The sequence below is a fragment of the Schistocerca nitens genome, chromosome 4 (genome assembly GCF_023898315.1).
Source record: "Schistocerca nitens isolate TAMUIC-IGC-003100 chromosome 4, iqSchNite1.1, whole genome shotgun sequence".
NCBI lineage: Eukaryota > Metazoa > Arthropoda > Insecta > Orthoptera > Acrididae > Schistocerca > Schistocerca nitens.
In genome coordinates, this window is record NC_064617.1 from 905,747,655 (window position 1) to 905,765,631 (window position 17,977).

A 17,977-nucleotide genomic window follows, 5' to 3' on the forward strand; every position below is an offset into this window, starting at 1 on the left:
AATAAAAAGTACAAGATCAATGTTCAAATTTTGGAGTAATAAACGAAATGACAGTCAACATCATATTTTTTAGCTTTTCTATTGCGCTGAAGCATAATGCCGAATCTGTTCTAATTAATTAAGTTACAATGACACTGTATAACAAACTGTCACGCGCAAAATTATTTAGATACCCACAAAGGTTTTGAATCTGCATAAATCTAAGGAAATTAATCAGACTGTCTGCATATGAACATAGCAACAGTATGTATACATTGGATGGCAGTTTACTCAAACACACTTCCAAATTTATCTAGCACTTGTCTCGTAAACACATGGCCATAAAATATCAGAAATGATCTCTGCATTACAAGACATTATAAAAACGTATCTCAATATTTTTTAGCATATAAAATGTCTCATATCAATATGACATTTACGGTCATATATTTATTAAATATACATATGAAAAGTAACTGGTCTTTCTTTCACATACATCCTCAGCAATCGCAATACTGCACCGTAGCGTTTATTAAAACTTAAACGTGCGATGGGGACTGATGACCGCAGATGTTGAGTCCCATAGTGCTCAGAGCCATTTAAACGTGCAAAAACGCATATAAAACGGGTAATGGGGGCTGTATGGTGGGGACTGGGTGGCTTTTTAGATTAAAGGGTATCGTGAAACTAAGGAAAGGGTGTCAGTCTAAAAGGATGCATGACAAACACGGGAAAGTAGACCTCGAAACAATTAGTACTGTAGATGTAAATTGTCATAGCTGTGTTGGAAAAGAAAAAGAACTCCAAGCGCTAATAGAAAGCACTAAAGGTCAAATCGTATCGACATGGAAAGCTAGCAATAAGTTCAGCCAAAATTTTTATGAAGGACCTAAACGTGTTCAGAAAGAATAGATTAAACACAGTTGGTGGTGCAGTGTTTCTTGCTATTAGATGTAGTTACCTTGTAGTAAAATCGAAGTACATGGTTTCTGTGATTTAGTATGATACACGTCATACTTTATAACGGGAATGAATTTATAATTAGTTCCTTTTACCGACCACCAGACTCAGATGATACAGTTACTGAACAATTCAAAGAAAAATTGAATCACATTTCAATCTGATAGTCCACTCAAACAATCATAGTTGGTGGTGACTTCAATCTACCCTAAACATGTTGGTGAAAACACTTGTTTAAAGACGTACGTAAGCATAACATGTCGTCCAAAAATCGTATTGAATGCGTTCTCAAAAAATTTTAAACAATTAGTTCAGGAACCCACTCGAAGTGTAAATGGTTACAAGAACATACTTGATCTCAGCGACAAATAATCATGAGCAAATATGGAGCATCATGAAGGATACAGGGATTAGTGACATGAAGGCCGTTGTAGCAACAAACCCACCCAAAACAACGTAAAATATATCTCCTTAAAAAAAAAGCAGATAAAAATTCGCTTGAGGCTTTCCTAAGAGACAGTCTCTACTCCTTCCAATCTGAATCTGTAAGAATACACCAGATGTGGTTTAAGTTCAAAGAAATGATATCGATGGCTATTCAGCGACATGTATCAAATAAATTAACAAGAGATGGTACAGATCACCCATAGTACGCTACACAGATCTGAACACTTCTGTAGGTGCAACGAAAAAAACATGCCATATTTTAATCTAATGGAAAACCTCAAGATTGGAGAAGTCTTGTACAAGCTCTAAATCTAACGGGAACCTGAATGTGAGATGCTTTTAATATTTCCTTCAATGAAACTCTTGTCTCGAAGTCTGGCAGAGAATCCAAAGAGAGTCTGGTCATGTGTAAAGTGCACCATCAGAAAGGCACAATCAATACTTCCACTGCCTGATAACAGAAGTGGTGTTACTGATGACAGTGCCACTAAAGCAGAGTTACTAAATACGGTTTTTCGAAATTTTTTCACCAAAGAAGACGAAGTATATATTTCAGAATTCGAACCAAGAACAACTGACAACATGAGTAACTTTGAAGCTGATATCCTCGGTGTAACAAAGCAACTTAAATCGCTTAATAAAGGTAAGGACTCCGTTCCTGATTGTATACCAGACTGGTTCCTCTCAGAGTATGCCAATACAATGGCTCCATATGTAGCAGTCTAAAGACTGAAACGTTGCACAAGTCATACCAGTACCCAAGAAAGGAAATAGAAGTAATCTGTTGAATTACAGACTCATGTCACTAACGTCTGTTTGCAGTACGATTTAGAAACATATACTGTTTGAACATTACGAGTTACCTCGAAAAAATGATTTATTGACAAACAGCCAACATGGATTCAAGAAATATCATTCTTGTGAAACACAACTAGCGCTTTATTCTCATGAAGTAATGAGTGCTATTAACAGGTTATGTCAAATTAATTCCATATTTTTTTTATTTGCAGAAGACGTGCGACACTGCACCTAAAAAGCAACTTCTAATAGCTTGCCTGTGGACTATCGCCTCAGTTGTGTGACTGGATTCATGATTTCCTGTCAAAAAAGCCATACTTCGTTCTAACTGACAGAAAGTCATCGAGTAAAACAGAAGTAATGTCTGACGTTCCCCGAGGATGTGTTATAGGCTGTTTGCAGTTCCTGCTCTACATAAACGACTCAGGAGACAATCTGAGTAGAGCTATTAGACTGTTTGCAGATGTTGCTGTCATTTACGGTCTTACAAACTCATCAGTTGATCAAAACAAATTTCAAACCCCGTTAGGCCTAACAAGATATCTCTATGGTGAAGAAAGTAGCAATTGACTTTAAATAATGAAAAGTGTGAAGTCATTCACTTGAGTACCAAAAAGAATCCAGTAAACTTTCGTTATACGATAAATCACACGAATCTGAAGCCTGTAAAATCAACTATATACATAGGGATCACAATTACAAATAACCTAAGTTGAAACGATCACATGGATAATCTTGTGGGTAAAGCAGACCGAAGACTATAATTTATTTGTAAAACACTGTGAAAATGCAACAGGTCTACTAAAGAGACTGCCTGCAGTATACCTGTACATCCTCTCCTGAAGTACTGCTACATGGTGTGGGATCCACATCGGGCACGATCGGTGGAGGACATCGAAAAAGTTCAAAGACGGACCGCTCGGTTTGTACTATCGTAAAATAGGAGAGGGAGCGCTACAGATATGATACATGAGTTGGAGTGGCAGTAATTAAAACAACAGAGTTTTTCGTTGCGGCAGGACCTTTGCATGATATTTCAATCACCAACATTCTCCTCAGAGTTTGTAACGAGAAATCAGGGCTTGTACAGAAAGATTTTAAGTAATCGTTTTTCCTGCATGCTGTTCGAGAATGGAACGGAAGAGAAATAGCTTGAAGGTGGTTCGACAAACACTCTGCCAGGCATTTAATTGTGAATTGCAGTGTAATCATGTAGAATACATGAATAAGAGTGATGTTCAAGTTTCGTTATTACTACAAATTGTAGACAAGCAGTGTCACCCCAGAATCATGTGACTTGCTTAGTTTTATGTTGAGGACATATGCAGTAGACAATGAACATGCAATAGACACATATACTCTATGCTACCATAAACATAAATAGAACTCTATTTTGTCACAGTCAGTGATCCTACATGGCCGTAGCAATTCTAGAAGACAAATAAAAAAAGCAGTTCATTATATCAAAAGGTATGATCATTGACATTTCAGACTTATTGCAGCGTTTTCTTCCTTTGACAACTTAGCGACTTGAGGCTCGTTATTTACAGATACATCGTGAAAAGTAACGACAAGCTCCTCCCAATATTGTGTTAATATTTTAGGGGTACAGTAATGTCATGGTACCTTGGATCTGTTGATAAGTGTAAACATAGAGGTTTTTGTTTCAAACTTGTAGTAATGCTATAATTTTTTGTACTTATAGAGAAAAATTCCAGGTTCCACCCTGATATGGAGTCCACATTAAACTTGTAAACTGGTAAAAGGACCAATCTGGTGTCAGCATTATTCATTTATTACACAATGTCCTGTATATACTCTGCAAAACACTGTGAGGTAGTGGCAGAAGGTTCTTCCCATTTCATTTGCACATGGAACACAGGAATAATTTCTGCTTAAATGCCCTTGTGTATGTGGTAATTAGTCTAATTTTGCCTTTGTGGTCTCTACTCTACACGGAGAGGGCTGCAAATTACCTCTGGATTCTTCACTCAATATTGGTTTTTGATACTCTGTAAGTAGGCTTTCGCTAGATAAGTGGTGTCTGTCATCATGAGTCTGCCAGTTCACATTTGTTAGCATTTTGAGGTCGCTCTTCCTCAAGTTCAATAAATGTGTGACCATTCATGCTGCTCTTCTTTCCAAATTTTAACAGTAATATTTTTTATGTGGCCTGTATCTCGAACAGTATTGCAAAATGGGTTGCATAAGTGTTTTCAGAATTAAAATTTCCTCTCTGCCGTGGAGTGTGTGCTGATATGAACTTCCTGGCAGATTAAGACTATATGCCGGTCCAAGACTCGAGCTCAAGACCGTTGTCTTTCATGGGCAAATGGTCTACCGACTGAGCTACCCAAGCACAACTCACGACCTGTCTTAACAGCTGTAATTCTCCCAGTATCTCGTCTCCTACCTTCCAATCTTCACTTGCCCGCAAATGGCACAGGTCCCGAGTCGCGGTCTCGGTCTGGCACACAATTTTAATCTTTCAGGAAGTTTCATAAGAGTTTTGTAAGCAGACTGCGCCCTTTAATAGGTTTTTAACATGCCGCTTTACAAATCTTGAAATATTTTTCTTTTCGGTTTGACTTTTCTGTTTTCAAGAAGGTTGCACTGCATAATCTCAAAATCTCTATTCAACAGTAATCAAGTGTTACTGGAAATGGTGTGGAATATTTTGTTTATCGAATTTGCATCTGCAATTTGGACACAGTTAAATTCTTTGAGAGGCATTGGCCTTCTCCTGCATTGAGATATGCTGCTTCAAATCGTACCAGTCACAAAAACTAGGTCACGAAAAACGCTCTAGAGGTGACATAGGTTTAATCAGTTAAATGCATAGTATGTAAATACATGTGTATATTTACTTTTGATATATCTATATATAATTTAAAATGCAATAAATGTGTAGAGAAATCAAGGAAATAGAAAACACAATATATATATATATATATATATATATATATATATATATATATATATATATATATATATATATATATATATATATGGGTGAGAAGTAACATAATATGTAACACAGCAGCAAGCAATCCTTACAATAGTACAACTTATTTTCATATCCAAGCTCCTTGTCACACTTAAGTTGTTTATTTTTATTTTCAGATGACTGGTATCCATTTTTTACAAGATCATCTTCAGAGCCTACATCCCTTGGTGAGAGTAGGAAACATTGGTGGGGAGCACTCCCATCAGTGCAGGTGTAGAAAACACTGCTCACAGTGTCCTCCATAGATGGACCTGCTGCTTGTCAATGGTTCCTACTGTCATCAAGGAATGCAAGATCTGATGATGATCATATAGAATGTGGATGCCAAACATCTGAAAATAAAAATAAACAACTGAAATGCGATCACAGCTGTGTGTATTGAAATAAATTATAATATTAATAACTGGGTAGAGAAATCAAGTGAATAGGATACATAACTAAATATAATAGTTGTACTAATATACAGCTCCCTTCTAAATTAACTAAAAATGTTAGGAGGCATACAGACATATACATGTTGTTATTAATTGTTATCTATTTTACATTTCATTCTAATAATATTTAAGTGTAGAATAACTTTCTTTTGATGAGATTTTTCAAACTGTCCATTTCTGATGCTTCTTTAGTACTTTAAAAATGGATAAAAAATAGTCTCGACTACAAAACACTTATTTCGATTGTAATCATTTTGGCCAGTGTTTGACAATCTTCAGACCTCTTATCCCAAATGATAGGCAATGGCAGTGGATGGAGTGGGTGTTGTAACTCTACAAACATCAGTTAACTGTCCATTTCTGATGCTTCTTTAGTACTTTAAAAATGGATAAAAAATAGTCTCGACTACAAAACACTTATTTCGATTGTAATCATTTTGGCTAGTGTTTGACAATTTTCAGACCTCTTATCCCAAATGATAGGCAATGGCAGTGGATGGAGTGGGTGTTGTAACTCTACAAACATCAGTAAACGTTCATAGAGTTTCAACACCTGCTCCACTCACCACCACTGCCTACCATCAGTATGAAGGTCTGAGAATGGACAACCGAAACAAATGTTCTTGCGATTGAGACAGTTTTTTAATCTATTTCTAAAGTATTTTAGCATGTTTCTCCATGAGCAATGTTCTCTAAAAATTTTTAAATGTTTATAGGTAATTCATTACATAGTTGTAACTTCAGATATTCCATGCTGTTATGTGTTCCGACCTTTTTTTCTAGGTTCATACAGTCTCTAATTCTTGTGTTCTGTTTGTGTATTGAGCAGTTTAGGCATATTATTGTATTTTTTCTGATATACAGTAATGTTTGATGGATATATTCCCAGGGGACAGTCAAGTTCCCTAGCTCTTTTAATAATTCCAGGCAATGAACCTGCCTGGTCTTTTTCATTATTATTTTAGAAGCCTTCTTTTATAATTTGAAATTTTTTCTGAGTTTTATCTCTTTGTGCCCCAGAAAAATACACAAAATGTTGTGACTGAGTGCATATATGCATAATAAGTTACTCTGAGACGATTACTATCACATATTGGTGCCAGTACCTTCAGAAGAAAGTATTCAGACAACATTATTTTTGCTGACCTTGTTGTATGTTCGCTCCACTTCAGTAGGTCATCTACAGCAGGGGCGGGCAAACGTTGCACGCGGCTCATGAGCACACAGCGCTGCATGTGTGCTGCTCGCGTGCAATCGTCGAACGGGGCAGTGGCGACAGCCGGAAGATTGCGGCAGTGTAGTACCAGGCTAACCTGCGGACGTTGAAGCGAAGCGAGCACGACGTAGTGAACGTTGTATTTAAAGAACCGGAAAATGCAGAGTGTATCAAGGAAACGGAGAAGTGGAGATTTGCTATCTTTTAAAAAGGAATGGGAGAATCATTTTTCCATTGTGCAAAAACGTGAAAATTCGAAATGTGTAATATGTGACAGTATTCTCGCTGGTAAGCGGAAGTTTAATATTGAACGCCATTATAATAAATTTCAATACGTTCCCGTTTCTCAAGCGATTTGGGGATATATCATACTTATCCCAAGGTTTGAATAGTCCTCGAGACAATTTGCTGTTTCTGTATATGATATTCATCCCAGTTTGCACTGGAATTAATAGATCTACACTCTACAGCGTAATTCTCGTCTGAGAGACAAGTTCCTTTTGGCAAGACGCATAGTACATTTTTATCACGACTTTCCACAGCAAGAGTTTCCTCCTCTCCATCGTGAAGCCGTGAAGATAATGTCAATGTTCGGCTGGACATACGTTTGTGAGAGATTTTTTTCTGTTATGAAAATTAATAAGTCTCGGTTAAGAGCAAACATCAGTATGAAAATTTATGTAACTGTTTGCGTTTGCCTGTATGTAGGAATTTTGTTCCAGACATTAAACATATTGTAAACGCCACCTTTGATAATTGAATAAAACGTATCGTAGGTGATAGGTACTGTTTCAAACCATGATTTCTTTCAAGCACTCCTACTTACCTTATTCCCTCATTCAATAAAGCAAGCTAGGAAACAAAACACATTACAGAGTAAGAAGCGGAGAGACGGTATGGTGGGGATGGGAGAGAAGCGGGTGGCCAGCTTGCCCCTGTGTGCACACAGAACACCTGTTAACTGCACACGTGCAAGTGCACCGCACACGTGCAGGATTCCTGCGCGCCCCTGATCTACAGGGTGATAAGAAACAGCCTGAAACAATTATAAGAATGTTGCAGGGTAGGTTGTGCTGAGAAACCATTGTTTCAAAAAAGCGGCACATTACGCCATTTACGAGTTAATAGCCATTGAAGTTAGACAATCAGGGTGCGCACAAATTGAAGTGGCCCACCAGATACAGTTAGTGTCAGTTGTTTTCACGGCATTGACGATAGTGCAGGAGACTGCTTAGCCTTTGGCTCAGGTTAGATCTGTAGTGCCATCTCAAGTACATTTTTTGTATCACTCTCTTGTTTGGTTTTAGGAAACCAGATGAAGAACAGCTATTGCAACACTTTCTTTTACAGGCTGCTTGAATTTGCGTGTACAATGGCCTGATTGGCTGACTTCAATGCTAATTAACTCAGAAATGGCGCAACATATCGAACGTTTTGCTTAACAATTATTTGCTTTGCAGACTCTTTTGGACCACCATGTATATACATTGTTAAAAATGTTGTGCTACTACCACAGCTTACTGTATCACAATTTAAATTTAGCATAGTATTGTTATTTTTTAGTTTGTATAGAATTTTATAGCGTTTGTCCTCTTTATATTAAGTGTTATTTCATTCTTCTCAGACCACTTGTGTACAGCTTTTAACGTGTTATCAGCTTGGCACAGCAGTAGCTGTGGTGTTTTATCTTTGATCATTATGTTGCTGTCATCAGCGAAAAGAATTGTGTCTCTCTGCATGATTCTTTGTGGGCAGTAACTATCCTAGATCAAAATCACAATTGGGCCAAATATCCTCTCTTGTGTGAGTGCTATGTTAATATAGTTGGCAATTGATAGATGTTTCTGTATATAATTAAGATTTTTATTGTCCTATGAAATTCTACTCTTTGTACTCCATTCATGAGATATGACTGGAAATACCTGTTTACTACTTCTCTTGTTCCCATTGCTTCTAGTTTGTGTGGCAGTATTTTGTGATCTGTGGTGTTCAGTACCTTGGAGAAATCTAAAAAACAAGTTACACAGTCACCTTTATAGCGGACCTCCATTATGACTTCAGTAAATTCTGCTATTACTGCTTCTGTAGTACAGCCCTGTCTGAATCCAAACTGTGCCTTCATTAGCAAATTATATTTTGAAGGCAGTCTATGGGCCTGTAAATCATGACCATTTCTATTGTCTCTGAAGATGAAGATAATAGTGATACTGATCTATGGCTTTCTACATTTTCAGTATCATCCTTCTCGTGTATTGGCAAAACTCTAACTTGCTGTGTAAGTACTCAGGAAAGGTACCTGAACTGAAGGATTCGTTTATAATGTATCATAGAGACCTTTTTATGCTATCTATGCATTCATTGAACACACTCACTGCAACTTCATGTAGTTCTGACGATTTTGTATTTTTTTAATTTACGGACTACATTTCTGACTTCTTGGTTTATAGTGGGCAACAACACCACTGAAATTTTTACGCAGTTTCTGGCAAGTAATGTGTGTAACTTTCCGAAGTTTTGCTGTAGTTTCGTTGCAATTCCAATTACAATTTGTGTTTATGAAATTGACAAGTTTACTTGGGTTGCAAATTAATCCTCGTCAGTCTCTAATATGGATGATATTTCTCGTTTATTTCTCCTTCCCTGTTTCTTTTCTTACAACTGTCCAAACTGCACAGCTTCTGTTACCCAAATTGTATATGACGCTATCATTCACGGCTTTCTTTGCTGCTATCAGTACCTTCCTCTATGTTCTTTTGTATTCTTTATAGTAAACTAGGAACTCTGGGTCATTTTAATTTCTTTTTAGAGAGCTACTACATTTAAAGGTTTGCAATTTGATTGGCACCTGGAGATAAAACAACAGTGGTCCTTACCCACTATTTTGCTCAATGAAACTGAGTTTACTGTGTGGTTTCTCTCCCAGTCTTTCTAGTAAAGCCAGCCAGTATCCCTAAAGGGTAGTACGACACCCTTTACTAGTTCAGTATTAGACACAGTCTTTTCAGGAATTAATGACTTGAAAATATTCTGTGTATAGTGGCCTCCAATGCTTTTCATTGGAATATTAAATGGGGTATGGTTTCATCTGCCTCATCATATACTCTACGTTTGGGCTTTTTTCTCTATAACCATTGTGTGCACTCTTTCTTGAAGTTCTCTTAGCCAGTCGTTAGTCCAACCATGCATTTTATCTGCCTCCTATACAAGCTCGGGGCTGCAGGACTTCTCTTGAAACACGTTTTGACATCATTAGATAGCCATGTTTTCGTTTTTTGATGCTAGCCCAATATTCTGCATGCTACCTCCTGATGGAGCCTTGTAGTTTTGATTTTCCCAGTGCCTTAGTGGTCATTAATAACGGGTTCCTGTCCAACAAATGGGGTCATTGCGTCTGTCCTGGTCAGCTTATCAGCTTGTTCATTGTCACTAATTCTCGAGTGACCAGGGACCTACAGAATATTTATCCTTTTTTCCTCCTAAACTCGCAAGGGCTTTATGGCATTCTTCAACGATCTTTGATATTATTTTAGTGACAAATTTCAGAGCTGCTTGGCTTTCTGAATGATTTTTGTACACCTAAGCAGATTTCCCTCTGCGTAGGTGGTACAAGGAACATGGCATCATGGCATCGTCCTCTGTGCACATCCTGACAGCAAATATTTTTTCCTGGAATACTGTGGTCAGCTTCGCTAGAGATACTGCAGTCTTTAGCCTAGGTCGTTCGCCACGCTCCCTGGCCACAGTTTTTAACGATTATACCCTGCTGCTGCCACCATTCCCACCAGTATGTGTGTGCTGCTAATTCCACGTGTTATGGCCAAGCAGGCCAGTCTCTGTACCTTCCCAGGCTCCTTAGTAGCTACCATCTGTTCTACTTTCTTCTGCCAGACTGTAGATACACAAATTATAATAGATTTCATTACAGAGTTGTCTATCTCATCTACATTCCTGGGGCTTAGATCTCAGTTTTTACCACAGTGTTTTCAAGTGCACATAACAGGATCATTCACCTTGGAACATATATTCCTTATATGAGGGTCCATCATAATTTGGCAAGCAGGGTTACCCTAGAATCAGTAGCGATTCAAGGGGTACCAGTTTTGTTACAACAGTCAATAAATTACTCAACAGACGTATTTTTCAGTACAGTTATTTCGTTCATCGAAGCAAGTATCGGACCGATGACCGTCGCAGTCTGGTCCCTTTAATCCCCCAAACCAACCAACCAACCAACTAAGCAAGTATCGATTCGAGACGTCATCGTCTAGACGCGAGTTGACTGTAATCTGAATCCGTTTTAGCAAACTAATAGTTTCTTTCAGGTGATAAAATTTTATTGATGTGGAAATACAATTTCTTGAAGATTATTCAGAATGGTAAATGTGAATTAGTAATTGCAGGCCATAATTTATCTTTTTAATATAAAGGTGTTTTGAATTTTGTGTGCATGAAAAAGTCTGAATTTATGTGCTGCATTCACTCTGAGACGAGTTATCACTTAGAATGCAAAAAGTGCGCGTGTACAGTTCGCTGAACTGCGCAACGAATTTTATTTTTTGTGATTTTAACTCGAATAGAGAAACAGTTGTGCATGATCGAGCTGTCCAGTGAATCACGTACAGTAGTTGCAAACGCGCTTAAACTTAATGCTGAAGTTGGAAATTAATGTTGAGACAAGTGCGGATTTTGACAAAAATGAACCGAAAGTTTATTCGAAATATCAAGGTTCTGTTTTAACTGAGACACATATCACCTTGTTGATCACATTGCTTAGCAACACTGTAATGCAGATTAATTAATTCATTAGATTGATTTGCGATGTAATAAGTTACATACAAACTGTTGCACGAAATCTGCTGGATGCATGAGAGTATGAGAGTGATTTTATTTCCAGTAACGCCAAAAAACCCGCTGTTTCAAAAGTTAAATTACTAACTGTTGTGTAACTTCATTGATTGACCCATGCAACTACTGAACGTGTTGTATCATGTCTCTTCACAAGAGATCTCAAGAAGCCAGGATAAACAAAAAACATGAAGAAGACTAAAGAAGAGGCATCGGTATAACCCTTCGCTGCTCCCTCTACTAGTAGCGTTTCATCAAAAACTTTAAGATACCAGTATGTGTCCTATATATGCTTCCTCGTTAACAGTTCTACAACAGTTGTTCCCTGCATCAGTTTTCCACAACGTTAAGAGCACATTGTGCCATTCATCTAACATTACTTGCAAATCTGAAAAGTGTTACAATGACTAAAACGCCTGTGTATCCTTTGAAAAAGAAGTCTCTAGTATTTAACTCTTCAGTGACTTCATTTATCACTAGGTTCCAAAGAAGTGGGAACCCAAACCCCTTTATGGTCACCTCTGGAGGTGCTGATTACGATTTTCTCACTGATCATAGTGGTTTGTACCTTTCATCTATCCAGCATGGCCTTAATCCACATGCATATAATGGTCTTAACGCCATGCTCTTTTGCAACTCTAATCATGGATTCGAAGGTCATATTGCTAAAGAGTAATTTCCCACCTTCCAAATAATCTGGTAATGTAATACTTCACATGATTTACCTGGCTAATATGTGTGTTGGTTTATATGTAGAGGAACACTATCTTTTAACGCGAACAGGTAGATTAAAAGTGTAGGTTCTGATACATTTTTCATTTTCTAGCTCACTTACTTCATTACTAGAAAATAAAAAATTAGAAAAAACCTACACTTTCAATATACTATAATCCTCTTTTATATTTAATTCACTTATTTTCATTTGAATTACTTAGAGAAATTAATAATATCAATATTTTTGTATGACATTCACCAATTTTCAAAAATAATTATTTTTTCATACAAAAAGTGAACATAATAAAATTATACTTAAAATTTAATTATAAAAGATGACATAAGAAATTAAAATTTAATATTTTTTAAACAAAAGGTGGACATCAGAAAATAAATAGAATTAATTATGATTAATGTAAAACTGAATCAATTATTCTTTGAATTTCTGGGGTGGATCCTCATACACCCTGGTATTCTGCACTAAAAAGACATAAAATAACATTAATAAACAACATTTTTACTTAAAATACAAGATCTTAGACATAACCAAAAAGGTGTCATTAAAAAGGTGCATTATTAATGAAAATTCTTTATATTATTCTTTAAATTTCCAGTGTCTATGAGCCTGGACCCTGGAATAATAAACTCATTATGAAAAAGTCCAGAATTTCACGTTATGAATTTGATATCATTAAATTCATTGTTTCTTTTTTTAACTTTCTTCATTCCTTTATATTTAATTTTCATGTGTTTATTTTCAATTAACTGATAATTCCTATCAGTAATTAATTTGGAATTTCTATCTGGTAAAATAATCTTAAAATCATTATTAAGCTCAATACAAAATTTTCCCTATATCTAGTAAATAAATATTCACATCCATTATTATTATATAGAACATTTGTTCCTATCTCAACCTTTTAAACTCTTTTGAGACACTTGCGTTGTTCAGTTTCTTGATTAGAGGTTCCATTTATACACTAAATGTTAGTTAGGTTTTTTATAACGTATAATGTCCATATTGTAATGTATCCATTTTAGTTTCCAAAAGATATCTTTTGTTATCCTGTGGACTCGACACTTTATTGTTTTTTTTCAACTGTGCATATTTCGTGTCTTTCACTTCAAATCGTATTAATTCTTCTGTACAGTTATCCATTGTTAAACAATCAATCTTTATAATCTTCTAAGTTTATTCTACTTTTTAACATTTCTTAACTCTTTCAGATTTTTTCTCTATTTTATCACTAACTTTATAAGCATATGTTTTTGTTCTCAGACCACAAAATTCTTCCATTTTTTTTCCATTGCATTCATTTTTCATCTTTACAACTTTCAAGTCAACTTGTGGAATACCATAAATTTTATTTTCAGGACAATCACTAGTATCCAAATTTTTATTTATTTGTCCATATAAATTTCTTTTGCAGTACATATATTGTAAACAGGCTATTGAGCAGAAAACGTTTTTAGCTCTTGGTTTTTCAAATGTCAAACATACATTATCTCAATTTTCGAAATACTGTATATTTATAACTTATTTCTACAATTAAAGATACAAATTACAGTTTTTCTTGTATAAGGTACCGTGAGACTGAGTAGTAGCAGTTTTTCAGAAGGTAGGATGTCACAGACTTTTTAAAGCTTTGTAGTTCAGGAAGAGATTTTATATGTCTTGGTAATCTGTTGTAAAGTTTTGTTCCTGCATGATATACACCTTTTAGGCATAATGTGGTATTACAATGATTAACATGTATGTCACTGTTTGACCTGGTACTGTAATCTTAGACAGTTTTGTTTTGAGGAAAAAGATTTTCTTTTCTCAGTATGCTTTTTTGACATGCATGACTACTTCCACCATTTAAATGCATTGATGAGGTAGGATCTTTAGGTCTTTAAAGAAAGGTTTGCATCGTTTTATGCTGCTCACTTGTTCCATTATTCTTATAATTACTATTTTGTTTCCTTAAAATCTGATATAGCCTGTTGTACATTTCCCCAGAAAATGATACCGCACTTCAGTATTGAATGTATATGAGCAAAGTATACAGCCCTAACTGTTTCTGCACTAGTATTGTTGCAGAGAATTCTTAGTACATAGCTGATTTTTGCAGGTCTTGAATTTAGGGTTGTGATATGAGTGCTCCATTTAAGATTTTCCTGGATATGAATCTCAAGAAATTTAGTTTCATTGACAGCACTAATGTTTTGTTTATGTATACATATTACAAGTTGTGCCGGATTTTTATTTTGATCAGTGTGGAAATTCATGAGTACCGTTTTTTGGGGATTAACTATTAGCCTGTTTCGGATAAACCATTCAGACACTCATTTAGCAATATCTTTTGCAGATGCAGTAAGATTTTCTTCTTTATTCCCTTCAATCAATAGACTGGTGTCATCTGCAAACAGTACTGGTTCAGAATCCCTAACTTGTGATTGGAAATCATTAATGTAGACCAAAAAAAGAAAGGGACCTAAAATGGAACCGTGTGGAACACCATGACTTAGTTCACACGGTTCTGAAAGGTGCACCTAGAGTTAATTTCCTTCCACGTACTTGATTTAATCCACTCATTTGGTGCACTTCTTACACCATACCATTCAATCTTCCTCAGAAATATAGAATGATCAATAACATCAAAAGCTTTTCGTAGGTCCAAGAATAAACGTGAGATATTTCTGTGGTTGTACACTGCATTTAAGAAATGGTTTATCAGATTGAAAGTAGCAGTTTCAATTGATTGCTGTGGTCTGAATCCATGTTGACTTCCGGAAATCATGTTATTCTTGTTGAAGAAAGTAATTAGTTTTGAAAGGAACCCTTTTTCAATAATTTTCGAAAACCCTGACAATAGAGACACAGGCCTATAGTTACCCATACATTGATGACCACCTTTTTTATATAGTGAGATCACAATATTTTTGTGAGTTGTCTTCTTCCCCATAAGATCCTGCACAGCTTTCCACATGGACCTAGTTTTATTGGATGACTTCATAATATATTTGACATTTTCCTTAATTTTTTGTCTCTTTTATGACACGTTTGAATACTATCTTGTCCTTTAGACAAGTCAAGTACTCTCATACCAGTTATTAAATGGGATTTTTGTCCTATTCATATTACTAGCAGAAAGATTTTCATTAAATATTATTCTTGCTTTAAAGTTTGGGTTCATTTTTAATTTATCACATCTGACACTAATTTTATGTTATTTCTATTTCTAATTTATTCCTTTGTCTTCCCAAAGACCGAACTATTCATAAGTTTATAGAAATCTTTTTCAAAATCATTTTAGGTTTTAGTTCTCATTTCTGTATTTAAATCTATATACTTCTTCAACTAATCTGATTGTTTAAATTTTAAAACTCTATGTGTTTTTGTAAATAGCGCTTAAGATTTCTAGTCAACAACATGCTTTCTTTCATTCCAGCTACATTTTAGTTTCAGGAGTGAGAGGTAAATCTTTATATAAATCATATAATTCTTTTAGATGCTTAACAGCATCTGAAATTTCACTTGTTTTTGTACTATCATAAGACTCTGGATTATTTCATTCAAATTCACTGTGAGGCAAATGCCGACTCTTAGCATAACCATGTAAATTATTCACATGTAAATATGTTAGAAAATTTTTAATCATTTACTATCAAAATCCTTCTATATTTATTGTTTGCTTTAACATATCTTTTACAACACTGTGACATTCCTACACTTATTCCCATTCCAACCACTAAAATCATATCTTAACCATGTAATAAATCAAGTGGCTGAGGAGTCATTTTCAATATTGCATCCCAAGATAGTCCTTTTGCAGTTAAGATGTCAAGATAGATCGAAATCTTATGCTTTTAAACAAGCTTTTTTAAAAAATTTTAAGATACAGACCATTATATTGATATACATTTTTAATATTAAATTTTCTCCAATCTATTTTCGAATGTTTATAATCTGTATCATTTCTTTCTCTGTCACTCAGTTTATTTTAGAATTCTTCTTTTGCTGGTAAGTGTATCTCTTCAAATTTTTTCCAAATATTCATGTAATCATATGGATATACTCGTTTTCTGATTACTAAATCGAATAACTCTTCTGGGAAAATTGTCTAATGTTCTTCATTTGATACCTTTTCAAATTTGATGAAAGTTTATCAAGTCAAGAAGCGATTAATTTAAAAGTGTCAATAAATCTCATTTTAAAATTTTCTATTCTCTTACCAAAACTAATTCAGGGTGGAACAGGGAAACAGGAAATTTGGAAATAACGTCAAATTACAATCAAAATGTCCAAAAGTGTCTCTTTACTTTTTAAAGACGACATCGGAAAGATGTGCTCCCATTCGGCGTTCACACTCTAATAGCCCGTTACGAAAACTCTAGAATGCGCTGTGTAGAAAGTCTTGGGGAATGGCAGTGATTTCGTATTTAATGTTCTCCTTCAGTTCATGGATTGTTGCAGGACGTGTACAGTACACCTTGCCTTTAAGATATCCCCACAGAAAGAAGTCGCACACACTAAGATCAGGGGATCTCACAGGCCATGCAATGTCACCGTTACGTGAAATAATGCGTCTTCCAAACAACTGACGAACTGCTGCCATCGATTGTCGAGCAGTGTGTGACGTGGCTCCGTCCAGCTGAAACCACATGTTTTCGACATTAAGATTAAGCTCATACAGTCTCGGTGTAAAGAATGTTTGAAGCATTTCAACATATCGAGCGAATGTTACTGTCACTGCACTACGATCCTCATGTTCAAAAAAATAAATGCAGATAACACCATGACACGATACAGCACACCATATTGTGACCTTGGCGCTATGTAGTGGTCGCTGGTGAAACTCACAAGGATTGTCCTGTGCCCAATAAAGAAAATTCTGTTTGTTGACGAATCCGTTCAGGTGGAAATGGGCTTCGTCTGATATGCATAAGTTACCAAGGAAATTCGCGTCCTCGTTGATTTTAGCCAATATCTGGCTACTAAACTCCATACGTGATGCTGGGTCTCGTTCATGTAAGTGTTGCACAATCTGCAACTTATAGGGATGGAAGTCTAATTCGTGCAGTATTCTTTGTAAGCTTCGTCGCTTAATCCCTAGCGAAGATGCATGCTGTCGAATGGAGTGGCGAGGACTTCTCTCGATTGTAGCTCTAGCAGCTGCAATGTTTTCTGGGGTACGTACCGTTGGAATGCCACCTGGAGGTTTCTTTTTCAAGGCAGATCCTGTTTCTTCAAAATTATGCACCCATGTTGTAATCGCATGCGCAGATGGGACACATCCATGACGTCCAAGCTGGTAATGATGTCGAAATGTTCTCTGCGCAGCAGTCTCACTATCACCATTTTTGTAAAATGCTCTAACAGCTACTGCACATTCCACACCAGTCCAATTCTCCATGATTACTAAATGCCAATGCGTTCACATCAATTGTGAAAAGTTTCGAACATCTGCTGGCGCTACAGTGCTGCCAACTGTAATGTTTAAAATTTCTCGTTCCCCGGCCCCACCCAAATATCTATCTTCATTGTTTGGTATTAAATCTATCTCTTCCCTATCATAACTGAGTTTTATCACA